Source organism: Protomyctophum bolini (genome assembly GCF_963924005.1).
Source record: "Protomyctophum bolini genome assembly, chromosome: 20".
Taxonomy (NCBI): domain Eukaryota; kingdom Metazoa; phylum Chordata; class Actinopteri; order Myctophiformes; family Myctophidae; genus Protomyctophum; species Protomyctophum bolini.
Window position 1 is genome coordinate 11,662,496 of NC_137881.1, and position 13,513 is coordinate 11,676,008.

The following is a 13,513-nucleotide window of genomic DNA, read 5'->3' on the forward strand; positions in this document are numbered from 1 at the left end:
CACCACGGCACATCGTCAGCGATTGTCGGAGCGGATGGGTGAAGGGTTATTAGCATTGCATCCCCCCTCCCCCCCACTGGCCATGGCTGGTCATGGTGAGGGTCTGCCCCTCCCCCCCCCCTCAGAACGCCCCCCTAAAGCACACTCCCAGCCTTGTTAGTGGGCGTCAGGGGCGCGCTGCATGCCAATGACACGTTTGAGTGACGTTCCGGGACATTACTTGCACATGCATGGGTCCTTACATGAGAGAGAGAGAGAGAGGGGGGGGGGGGCAGTCAGGGGCCATTAGCTCTGCTCCTGAAGGGCCTTTTTACGCAGGAAGTCTTGTTCATTCCATGTCAGTCCATTCACTTCAACCCCACTTCATGGCCTCATGTACCGAGAGCTGAGCAGTTCATTATATAACAAAAGGCTAAAAGAAATTACTGTAATTTCACATCAGGGCCACTTCCTGGAATGAATTGGCTGTCTTCTCCTCCCATCAACGGTGCAGCAATCTGTCTCGCAAAACCGACAGTCTTTTGACAAATGCACGCGTTCTGTGCTGGAAAAAAGTGTATTGGCAACTTTTCTTCTCCTGTCAGGCTCAAACAAAGACGGAAGAGAGAGGCAGAGTAATTGTATTTCTATGTAATTAACAGGACGAGTGTGCTGCGTGTGTGTGTGTGTGTGCGCGCTGAACAAATGGGGTTGAGTGCAGGGATATGATCTCCCTCTGTCTTTCCTGGGGCGAGCGTCACCTTATCAACCCCCCCTACGCCCCCACCCCTACCCCCCCAGAGGCTAATTTTATGGCCTCTCCATTGTTTATCTGCAGCTCTCCGGTAATGGGACTGAGTAATTTCTCATTTGTAACAATATCAAAAAGCAATTACAAGCTTGCAGGCTAAGAGCCACTGAACAATGTTCACCATCAATCACTGGAGGGAGAGAAACGGAGCGTGTGTGCATACAAACACGCATATGAGCACACACAGGCACACATGTAGGCACACACACACACACACACACACACACACACACACACACACACACACACACACACACACACACACACACACACACACACACACACACACACACACACACACACACACACACACACACACACACACACACACACACACACACACACACACACACTCTCTTCGTCTGGTGTTTGGTTTTGGGAGGGAAAAGGGCAACAACCTGTTGCGGCTAGGGAGATAATTATTCGTCTTATTATAGACTACCAAATGTCAGTCGACTTTATGAAACCATGGTCCGGATATCGGCTGCATGTGTGTGTGTGTGTGTGTGTGTGTGTGTGTGTGTGTGTGTGTGTGTGTGTGTGTGTGTGAGAGAGTATTGGCATCAAAATGTATTTGAAGTACCAAAAGTACTGTCTATGCAGAATGTCCCAATTCAAGTTTTCAAATAGATTAAAAAAATAATTTGAAAATAGCCGATCTACAAGCTCACATTGTGTCGCATTGTGTCACAGTGTGTCACATTGCTGATGGCTGACATGAATAGTGCTGAAGTGGTTACTGTATGTTTTTGCAATACTAATCAAAGTAACTATAAGTAACTAAAGCTGGTTGCATGCTGAAAATAGCCGATCTACAAACACACAATGCGGCTGAAAATAGCCGATCTACAGTACAAGCACACAATGCGTCGCAGCGCGACGTGTTGTGTGCTTGTAGATCGGCTATTTTCAGAGTGCAACACCCAAGCGAACCAAACATAAAATGATCTCTTGTCCACTAGTCCCTCGCTAACATTTTAGTCTAGTTTTAATTTGTTGCCGAAATTGTCAATATATTTAGTCATTGTTTTAGTCATCTTGGCCTAGTTTTTATTCAGTTTTCGTCAGTGAAAAAGGTTAGTCGACGAACTATTTCTTTCATAATAAGCTGGGGTACCACTCACTCAGTGCCACAGGACGCCTTTGGACGCCTCCCCTTTATCATCCTATAAGGCAACATTAAAAAAATGTCATTATGCTTTAAGTAGCATGTGACGGGTCAAACTAGGGGTTTTCCATGATTCTGAATCCATTTAAAGCATTATTCACTCCTTGGGCTAAATTTGGCCATAGCCACACTGCAATGTGTTGACCTCATCATATTTCTGATGACGGATATGGCTGAATGAGTGTTTTGCGTGCAAAACTAATGCTTGCAATGCAATCATGAAAATCCCCTAGTTTGACCCGTCCCATGCTAATTATTTTGAAAACGTTTATTATGCTAATTATGAAAATTGCCCAACATATACAAGTTAATGCTGGGGACCATTTCTAACATAAAACTTTAGGGTACTCTGAAAACGTCCGGGTCCACAACGGGGCTCTATGGGCTGGCAAGGGAACTACACACTGCTTGCTTGGTTTGATTCAACAGAACGCTGACCCCTCACGCGGTCCATGCAAAGTGATTTTCTTTTTGGCTATCTAATGAGCCCTTCCTTGGCGCAGAGTCTCGATTGGCCAGACGCTATTTGTGGCCAATCATTAAAGCGTCACGGCATGAAGAGAGAAAACCATCTGTCTCTCTGCGCTCCATCCATCCCGTTCTCCAGGCTCTCTGCATGCAGGCTGACACAGAGTGTACCAACAATGTATGTATGCCAAAATGTATGCCACCAAAATGTGGAACGCCCTACCAACCCCCTTGAATCCCTTCACTCCTTCAAAACCGCTCTCAAAGAGCACCTACGGACGGCTGCAATTCAAAACTGGCTCCCGTAAAATCTGAATCCCCCCCACCCCCTTTCCCCCTCACTGCATACGTTTCTTTTCCCTTTTTACCTCCTTAGATGATTTCCTGTTTTGCATGTAGAAGTGTATATCTGTACGTCTCTAAAATGTTCTGATGAATTGAAAATGGTGGACCGTGTTGTAAAAGTATAATGCTTTATCAGTGTGTCGTCCACAGTAACAGTCTTTGTATCGAGTTGTGCTTTCATGTGAAATGTACCCATTCTGCAAACTGAACTAAATAATTAAATTGATCGACCAATCAAACCCAGACATGTATGCGGCAAGAGGCGGTAACAAAGCGCCTAGCCCAGGCGTCTCTTCCTGGTATTTAAACAGCTTGGTGGATGGGAATGACGCATCGGCAAAAAATATAAACGCTTTCCCGACTACCAATAGTTACAAGCAACTTTACAGGAAAAAGAAAAAAAGCCCAAATGATATTATATAATTATAATAAGCACACATGGCAGCACTGTCTGTGACAACCTATTTCCTATTCCCCTTAGATACGCATCTGCACACACGTACGCGTGGACGGACACACACACACGCACGCACGCAAGCACGCACGCGCGCGCGCGGGAAGAGAGACTGAAACTGAAAGCAGAGAGAGAGAGAGAATGCTAAGAGGCGGAGAGAGTTATTAGATATAATAAATGCAATGAAAGGATAAATAGACAACAAAGACAACAAGAGGGAAAAAAAGGAAAAGGAAAAATTATTGAAAAATGAGTAAGCGGGTGGGGGGGGTATGTTGAAAAGAAACAATAGAGGGAAATGCAGGCAAAGGAACAGAGATCCAGGGAATACAGAGAGGACAGTGTCCCCCGGTGGAGGGAGGGGGTGGGGTATTATGGGCAAGGGGTGTTGGCTTTATGCCATTAAGTGGCGGTCAGAAGGTGATGGCCCCTAGAGGCCCCCCCGGCTGGCTGGCCTGCATGCGTGAAGGTCAACACATGCACGCCTGCGCGCCAGGCGCGCACACACATTTGTATTCTCTCTCTGCCTTTCACCTCCTTTCTTATATTATCCCACATACAGTATAGCTGGTTCAAAAAGAAGCCAGGGATTTTCAACCCATTTCATGTCAAGGTCCGTTAAGTATTTGGCATTTGAGCCGCGGACCATCGTTTGATGACATTTAGTCTCTCAGACAAAAGACTAAGAACATTTTGCTGCGGTTGGATGAATAGGATTTTGTTCACAATTCCATGCTGTATTGATGGTGGTGCCATAGGAGGGAGAGACATTGATAAAAAATAACAATTCTTCAGAAATTCTCTAATTGTGTAGACTTCTTGTAATTTTAAGTAATGCAGATGTTTTAACAACAATAACTCTTGAGAGTGTAAAATATAAGTGCATTTTAAGCCCTGAATACGTCGTTGTATGACAAATAGTCGAGGGTCGCAACATGTCGTGATGAGAGGCGTTGTGAGCTTGGAAGCGCCCATTACTGATTTTTTTTTTAGACAATTGGAAAATTACTAATAATTTGACAAAAAGAGGGACACTTTTGCACTTTTCAGGGTTAAACTGTACAGTATATCTTTGTATGTTGAGTCTGAGCTGATGACTACTATTGTGTGAATTGATTGTGAATTGAGTGGGGCGGCATTGGTTCAGCGGTAGAGTGGCCGGTAGGACATTTAGTGTCCTTGAGCAAGACTCTGAACCCCTAATGGGTCCCGATGAGCAGTTTGGTGCCTTGCATGGTTTCCTCTGCCATCGGTGTATGCATGAATGTGTGTGTGTGTGAATGTGATGCACAATCTATGTGAAGCGCTTTGGATAAAAGCGCTATATAAATGCACCATTTACCATTGTGTTTTTTTAACAAAAGCCCATTCAATCGAAGATTAATTCCCTCCAGCATGTGAGGAGACCAGGGGCTGGCAAAACAGTAAGGTTTATCAGGCCAGACAAGGACACCGATGCATTTAAATGGTCCCCCCACCTCCCCTCTCATCATCTCTTCTGTACTCTCTCTCTTTCTATCTTGCTGGCTTAGTTTTCCCATTTCTCTATTGAACAAGCAAATACAGAAGGATTATGCTGGTGAATTCATCAAAGGAGAGCTGAAAGACTGAGTCATTTATACACACAGAGAGAGAGAGAGAACTCTTTCATGTGTTTGTTGTTTTGATGCTTTTGTTGTTGGTTTTGGGTGATGAATTATTCTCGTGAAATAATTAGGATAAACTTCATGCTTTCTCAGAGAATATCAGTCAATCTAACAATCAAGGGCAATTCGAGCGAAGATAAGCTAAATAAATGCTCAATTTCACGGCTGTATCAAGTCCTACGATGCCACTTTGGTGCGTTCAATGTGATAATCAACAGTTTGTGGCATTATAATTATTATTTTTCATGTTGCCAACTTGCAACCCGGCAGTTGTGTGTGCCGGGGGGCAACTGCCTTCCTCAGTTCCTTTTTTTGATTTGATTTGATTTATTTAGAAAAGCAATCATAATACAGCATTATAATCGGCGACTAAAGGATTTGACAGTGAAGTGCAAATACTTCCACTGAGGTCCTCTCACACTGAACGGATACTTCAAAAAGTACATCATAAATAAATAACAGTACATATACATTACATACACAACAAGTACGTCCCTATCATCCCTCTATGATGACCCTTTATAGGGGAACCTTTTCCAGTAGCCATTGTTTAGTCTCCTGTTTAAATGTCCTCAAATTGGATGTCAGTTTAACTATTATGGTTTCCAGGCTGTTCCACTGTGTGGCTCCTATATAAATTAATGAGCCTTTGCCCACTTTACTTTTGAAGCAGGGAATAACAAGCAGAAAAGGAGATGGTTGTTCTAGTAAAAATATAATTAATAATAATAACACATGAATGTGTCCAACACTGTGTTGGCAACTGTGTGTTTATTCTGAGCGAACAGGGACCGGAGGGACACTGCAAGAAGGAAAATGGTAATTAATTGCGGATGCCATCGTTTTCCTCGACAGAAAATGCAAATCTACCTTGGCAGCGACACCAGTACACCGGCGCCGCCCCCTCCCCCAGTAAGACTGTTTGTTAAACACTTAGTCAGAATGAATTGACTGACTGTGAAATGCCAATAGTATAGTGGCACCGTTATTTTTCGGTTCCGACTAAATAATAATCGGGAAGAGGTACAAAAAAAAGAGGCACCGTTCGTTTCTGTGTTTTCTCTGTACCTGGAACCTCCCTCCCTGCTGTCTGCCTGCCCTGCAGTGGGGATGAAACAGACGGCTGGAAATAGAATCAGCGTACAACTCTCCAGCGTGCGTGCGTGCTCGCACTCAACCTCTCTCCATTTCAGTGCTGCTTGTTCTACCAAGCACCGACCTTGTTTTCTCACCTCCAGTGCTACAACCCATCCACCTCTCTCTCTCTCTCTCTCTCTCGCTCTCAGTAGCCTGGCTCAAGACCACAGGCCCCGTCCACTCAGGCCACTTCTGTAGCTTATACACCTTCTTATTCTCAAATGTACAGTATGTACAGTACTGTACGTCAACTATTATTATACATGACCTTAAAAGCACAACTAGAATGATGCAATGATATCATTAGAAATTGCAAGCGTGATTGCCCCCTTGTCTGAAGTGTGTGGTCCAACAGCACCACCTGTTGGTACCCTAAACATAGGGATGGACGGACATTGCTCATGGTTCTAGGAGTGGTTGCACCACTCAAAAAGAATCACACCCGTGTGACGTGAGGGCCGCTCTTACCTAACCATACATCGTCATACATAATCTCATTCCGGCCAATCACATCCTATGTCCAGCTTTTAATGCTTTTAATGTAACACACAAATGTAACACACAAAACTGGCCATGCATTATCAATGGCATTTAATGTTTGCGTTTACACACACACTAAAAGCTGGACATAGGAGGGGCTAGCTAAAAATATTCACTCATTATCACAAGAGTTTTTCAAGTACATATGCTGATGTCATACATTATATATCATAACAGTGGAATAATGGAAAAGATTATTATGGCATCACCCCACTGTTACGCTCTTAGCTTACGTATGATTCGTGATAACTACTTTGTATGTATTTGATGTATTGCTATGCTTTTTTATTCTTTGTTCTTGCTTAATGTAAATCACTCTGGATTAAGAGCGTCTGCTAAAAGCCTAAATTGTATCAGCACAATAATAATGGAAAACCCCCTAGATTCACATGTCGTCACAAGTTACTCTAGAAACATACAATAGACAACAATAGTGCGTTTTCCCCTGTGGCCAATAACCACACTGACCACCTCCATCTATCTGTGACCACCTACGCATCCCTCCTACCTCGCTCTGGTTTTCGCCGTTTCTCTGAACACACTGAGCGGCCGTTCCCATTGTGCCACATCTAAACTGGACCGTGGGCACAGACAGCACATCTAAACTGGACCGTGGGCACAGACAGCACATCTAAACTGGACCGTGGGCACAGACAGCACATCTAAACTGGACCGTGGGCACAGACAGCACATCTAAACTGGACCGTGGGCACAGACACCACATCTAAACTGGACCGTGGGCACAGACAGCACCGTAGCTCGATACGGTAACACAAATAAGCAGCTCTTGAGCACACAGGAGGTGACCAGCAGCCAAATTGACTCTGAGACTCTGTCTCCTTTTCCATTTCTCTCCTGCACCTTGTTGGTGGGGACTCGGAGCACCCAAGCATGGAACCAATGGAAATTGCCCAAGTACTGTACCTAGCCAACACTTTGAGCAGTGAGCAGGGTGGGCCCAAAGTGTGCGTGCATGCATGTGTCCTATGAATTGATTGCATAGGGCCTAAATGGAAACAAGACAGCAAGGTGCTATCCCTTTTGGACCGAGTTGTTGCTGTTTATACATTCTGTCTGATAAACTATTCAATCAATCAATCCTTGGCAACACTTCAACAGAACAGTGCGGTTGGGGCTGTTTGCAGATGTCGCGCTATCAATCAACAGTTTCTTCCACGGCTTTGTGAGGCTTCTCCTCCCGACGCGATCCTCCTAAAAACAAAGTGGAGACGTCAGTGCACTATACTGTGCAGGAGGAGCTCATTACGCCTCCCCCTCTGCCCCGCCAATCTGTCTCCTGGCTCAGGGGACCGCTGAGCTGTCGAGGTGTCCCCATACGTACTCCTATAACCCTGGATCTGTCTAATCAATATCCACTAGCCACGCTTTTAATTGTGCCATTCATCCTTTCTTGACTCTCTCTCTATAGCTTAACACTCGCATTGGCTGTAGTAAGGCCAGGTATACCACACAAGGAGACTTCAGGTCAAAAAAACAGTTTATTTTCCCCTGCAATGTTATTGGCTACCGTCCCCGTCCCCCCCATTGCCTTTTATATATCGACTACTTGAACAATGGGCTGTCTGGAGGTGTGAAGTTCACTCCCGTGGGGGAGAAAGGGATGACAGAACAGGCAGAGATGGTATAAGTATGCCTACATTCATACAGTATGTGGAAAATGTTTCAGATGGAGAAAAAAAAACTGATGATTTGAATCAAATATTTAGTAAAAGTCATGTAAGAGGAACCTCCCGAGAGCTTCATGGTCAAAGATAATCAACTTCACAATCTCTAAATGGGTCAGAAAGACCTCACAGACAAGATAAACACCATATCCTTTGTACTTTCTTTCATTTTGTTTTCCGACTACACCAATATATTTATTCCAGAGGCTGTTTTGGATGATTGTTCACCTATGTTTGCCAAATGTACGCCTATTATTACGACATGGACAGAATATAGGACATATGGGGTTTGTGTAGTTAAATAGACGATCTACAAACTCGCGACGCATGCCACATCACAACACAACGTTGAGTTGTGATGGTTGCAGATTGACTATTTCTGCAATTTGTCTTATGACTTATACTTGCAGTGAGTAAGTGGTCGAGTGATCGTCCCGTGTGTGTGTGTGTGTGTGTGTGTGTGTGTGTGTGTGTGTGTGTGTGTGTGTGTGTGCGTGCACAAACACCAACACTCTTCCACACAAAGCAGTGGAAGGACCCTATTCCGCTGGCCGGCCGATAACGAGCTGCCTCATTTGCGGCCCCAATACTTATAATTTACTACCTGATTGCCGGGCGTGCCTGGCCATCCTGTTGACACCTAATTGCACCAGGGCCTGACTGACAGTCACGCACACAAATCAGACCCTCTCAGGAGCCATTACCGGTCTTAGGTACCAGATAAAAAGACACAGACAAAGTGAGAACTGGATTATAATAGTAGGAGCGATTAGTGCAAAAGACGTAACTTTCCAGGGAGTGTTGAAAATAAAAATAAAGATGCCTCTCGGGGTCAGTGCCACCCGGGTCACAGAGGTGGACTCTATTAAGACTGATCTGACCTGGGATCAGACCCGTGCGCTCATTAGAATTCAGCAGAAGTGAAAGACACCGCGACTGCCATTCTAATGAGTTGGAAGAGAGTACTTAATAAATAATGCAGACATAGAGCGACTGAGACTCCAACACATTTGACTGAAAATGTTGTAGTTCGGCAAAGAGATTTGGTGTAGACGCAAGAAAACTGTCCCAAGTACAGTAGTACTGTAATTCAAGTTTTAGTAAGAATGGAGCAGCTACTGCACATGGTGATGATAAACTGACAGGTGTAATCACACAACTAATTTGAAATACAGTTTACACGTTCTAATCAGAGTCAGTACAACTGTGTGTAACCATCCAAAAAAATATTTATTGAAAATAGTTGTATGCACCCACACTACTACAAATAAAAATGCCTCATTTCAATTCAAACTATGCAATCTGTGGCAATCAAAAGGTATCTTTTGTGTAATCTGATCACAGTAACCCCCTTACATAATAACCCCACCCCCGGCCTCCACAGCAGTTTGAGTTCGACATGTCACTGAGGACAAGGAGAGAGGGAGACAGTGGAACATGACATGTAGGGAAGGAAGTCGCCATATGCTAGCTATAGTGCATGTCAACGGAATGATACAGAGCAATGCATGACAGGCAGCCAGCGCTAATTGCTACCGCTTGGCTGCCAAATGCTCCATTACTGCTGTGTGCGTGTGTGCATGCATGTGTGCGCGCGCACAAGAGAGAGAGACAGAGAGTGATAGAGAGAGAGAGACAGATTAAATGCTCTGTAATGTGTTGTGATTACACTTATAAAGCACTGCATGAATATTTAGGAGTGCTTATACAGTAACTACAATTGTGTTATACACAGATTGCAAACACACAGACGGGCAGAGAAGATTTATAGTAGAATGTGTATGAAATAAAAGTAATACTATGTGGGCTTTGTATAATGTGTTACCGGTAACATTATTTATGTCGGTACTTAGCTTTTGGTATTGGTAATTTGCTTTTAGCTACAAGGATGGCAATGTTGGTTTCGTCTGTCTGTCTGTCTGTCTGTCCGTTCATCTGAACAGTTTGGTTCAGACGCTGCCTGGCAGGACACAAATGGAGTGCCGGGCTGCGAGCGCTCGTTAAGGATGCAGGGCTGTGCCTCTGCACTGCACAAGGCACAAAATGAGAAACCGTGCCTTAGCAAGAAAGAAGGTGCAGGGAATGATAGATCACTGATTGCATGGCAGAGAGGAAAATAAGAAACAGGATAGATGATGATGGGGAGGAGAGAGAGAGAGAGAGAGAGAGAGAGAGAGAGAGAGAGGGAGAGGGAGAGGGAGAGAGAGGGAGAGAGAGTGTAAAGTGCAGCGTGTATTGCAGTGGAGTGTGTGACTCACTAATACTAGAACTAAAATGCCTTACTCTGTAACTAACACGCACGCATGCATGCACGCACGCACTCACGTACGCACGCAAGGCACGCACGCCTTGTCATAAATGCACGAGACCTGCCTGGTTGAAATCCGGGCTCAAAGCCTCAGTGATTTCCGAGAGCTCACCCCCTGACACCCCCAGGCTCTTCGGTATCCACTTGTCCTTCAATCACCGCCCCATATCTCCCATCGTTCACCCTTCAAGAAAGGCTGAAGGATGGGCATGGATTTCCTTCCTGCTTTATCAGCTTGTTATCGTTACCCAGGAGAACCTGCGTGTGCATTTATGTGAAAAGTATTGCGTATACACCTCTCTCTCTCTCTCACGCTGCTCTCCTGGTATAGGCCAATTCCCTCGAGAAGACAGCCCTCCCCTCCACTCCCCTCCCGGGGACCATATCTCCTCTTCCTCCAATAGATCACGTTTGACTGCACACTCTAATTCTCTGAGCTAATTTAACTCTGACACCCAGATGGAACCCGTCTAATTGTGTTTGAGGATTTGACTGTGAATCGCTGATTGTCTCTCGCTCTCCAACACCATGCATGCATATAGGCAGAAACGCTCAATGACGTTTCTGGACCACAAAACAAGAATATTACAATTTGCAATTTACGCATTTGGCAGACGCTCTTAATCCAGAGCGATTTACAGTAAGCAGGAACAAAAAAGAAATACATAATACTAAAAAATAGTCACCATGAATCATATGTAAGCTAAGCACCGTGAACAGTGGAATATCGATATAATGAAACTATACGTATATGTTACGTCTTCCCCCCCATCGACTTCACATCTGTGTGCTGTGGGTGCTCTGTGCCCCCTTCAGCGCCAGACAAGACAGTTAAACGTCATGCCGTTACTGTGCTTTATTCTCTCCATTGACTCTCCTCTACAGGGCGTCCCGGGACCCGAGCTCCGTGGAGCAGCCTACAGATCCCTGGTCTCTCTTTGCTTTTGGGTCACGCCACACTACAGGCATAACAAAAGCATGGAGTGCTACGTCTACATAAAATTACATCTTTAGGTACACTGCATTTCAAAATGTAGGTTTATGGTTACTGTAGGTTTAGACTGGTTAAGATTGAGTGTAGGCATTGCTTTTGTGAGGTTACTGTATAGGTTTAGGGTTAAAGTTAGGCATAGTTTTTGTGAGGTTACAGTCAGGGTTTGTTAGTATATGTAACGTAAAATTGACGGATTTGGCTCTACATCTGCAGAGCACGTTCACAACGTTTCTGTACTCTCTCTGTCTGCCATTCATCAGCCGTTTGCCATGCATCACTACGCTGACTCTTACTTCTTTAACTTTTCTTTCCCCCTGCAACCTCTTGCTCTCTCTCTCTCTCTAAAGAATGATGGAATCACAGAAAATAAGACAGGCTTGTTTCCACTGTGGTCCATTTAAAAACATGTGTGAAATAGTCTTGTATTCTAGTGATGGGTTTGGTGGTAACAGAACGGTCTGTCTGTCTGTCTGTCTCTGTCTCTCTGCCAGTTTTAAATGACCCGCTATATAGCGACCCTCTATATAGCGGTATAGTCACAGCTCCGGCCCCCATGTTAAATGACCCTCTATATAGCGGTAGCCACAGCTCCCCCCCCCCCCCCCCCCCCATGACACTTGAGGTCTTGTCTCCTCCTGTGTTCACAGCGTCACCGTCATGATGAATCACCGCTGCACCAGAGTCACCAGGGAGGTAGAGAGGAGAGAATAGGAGAGACGTGCGCACGCACACACGCACAGCTAGCTAGGGACAATAGTTGTCCGTGCAAAATCCCCATGCACACTCACTCACTCACACACACACAACAGCTTTTTCCAATACTTTTCATTTTCCAATCACTACAACTGAAGGAGGGAGAGAGAGAGACACAGAGAGAGAGAGAGAGAGAGAGAGAGAGAGAGAGACCTATAGGTTGTTAGCTACATTAGATACTATAGGCAGTGAGAGAGAGATACTGTAGACGGACAGAGAGAGATATACAGTTACAACCAAGCCCTTCACTGGAATACAAGACTATTTCACACACAGTGGAAACTAGCCTGCGTCTGCTCTGTGACTCCATCCATCTTTAGCGCTTTATAGTTTTTAAAGATGTCAACGGAGTATTAGATCAAATGGATAACAATGGCAGAGAGAGAGAGAGAGAGATAGAGAGAGAGCGGTCTTATCTTGAAGCAGAATATCTAAAATGTTGTGGTGAGAGCAGTGGTGACGGAACTGTGGAGGAGAAAAAGAAGAAACTTCAATATTTCATTGGCCCTGCGAAGCGAAGCCAGGCATCAAAAGGGGCCGTGTGGGGGGGGGGGTTTGATTGGCAGTAGGGACAGTAGAGTGCCCTCAAATTGTGCCAATGACAAGCGAGGGGAGCCTGCAGGGGTGAAGAGTGGTGGCGGAAATTGGAAGTGTCAGATTTCTCTCACTCTCCCCCCAGTTTTTCCTTTATACGTCCCTCCACTTCCTCACACAGATCAGAATATGAGCGAAGATCTCCCAGAAGAACATGGAAGAAAGGAAACCAAAAATAAAATACAAAATCTCAGCCTACGGATCTTTAAGGCTAATTCTGAGCTAATTCCGTGCACACACCACATATCGTGTGCATGCGCGCACGCTCAGGCATGCACGCGCGCGCACACACACACTTCAAAAGACAGAAAAAAAGGGGGTTGGGCGGGTGGTGGAAACTTAAGGCACCCCCGCTGTTTGAACTGCCATGAAAACGGACATTACTCCTCCGCTAAAGCTGCACTTAATTCTCCTCCGGGCGCTCATTCCCGCTTTTCCCACCGTATTTACACGGCTCTCTCCGGCAGGGCCTTGGGGACCCGCATGCAGGGGCAGCACAAACAGATGCATCCGTCTCCCCAAGCCATCTCTCTCTCTTTCTCTCTCTCTCTCCGCTCCCATCGCATCAATCCTTCACTAACCTTCTTCCGCGACGGATTCCATACCAACGCTAGGGTATATAACTTCTCAA

At 45.1% G+C, this 13,513-nt stretch overlaps 1 protein-coding gene across 1 annotated transcript in view; it reads right to left on the bottom strand.

Moving 5' to 3' along the window:
- The window catches only part of nrxn2b (neurexin 2b), a gene marked incomplete at its 3' end in the record, with an annotated part of 769,013 nt that overhangs the window by 328,011 nt on the left and 427,489 nt on the right, over positions 1-13,513 (bottom strand). The gene's annotated exons all lie outside the window — the stretch shown is intronic.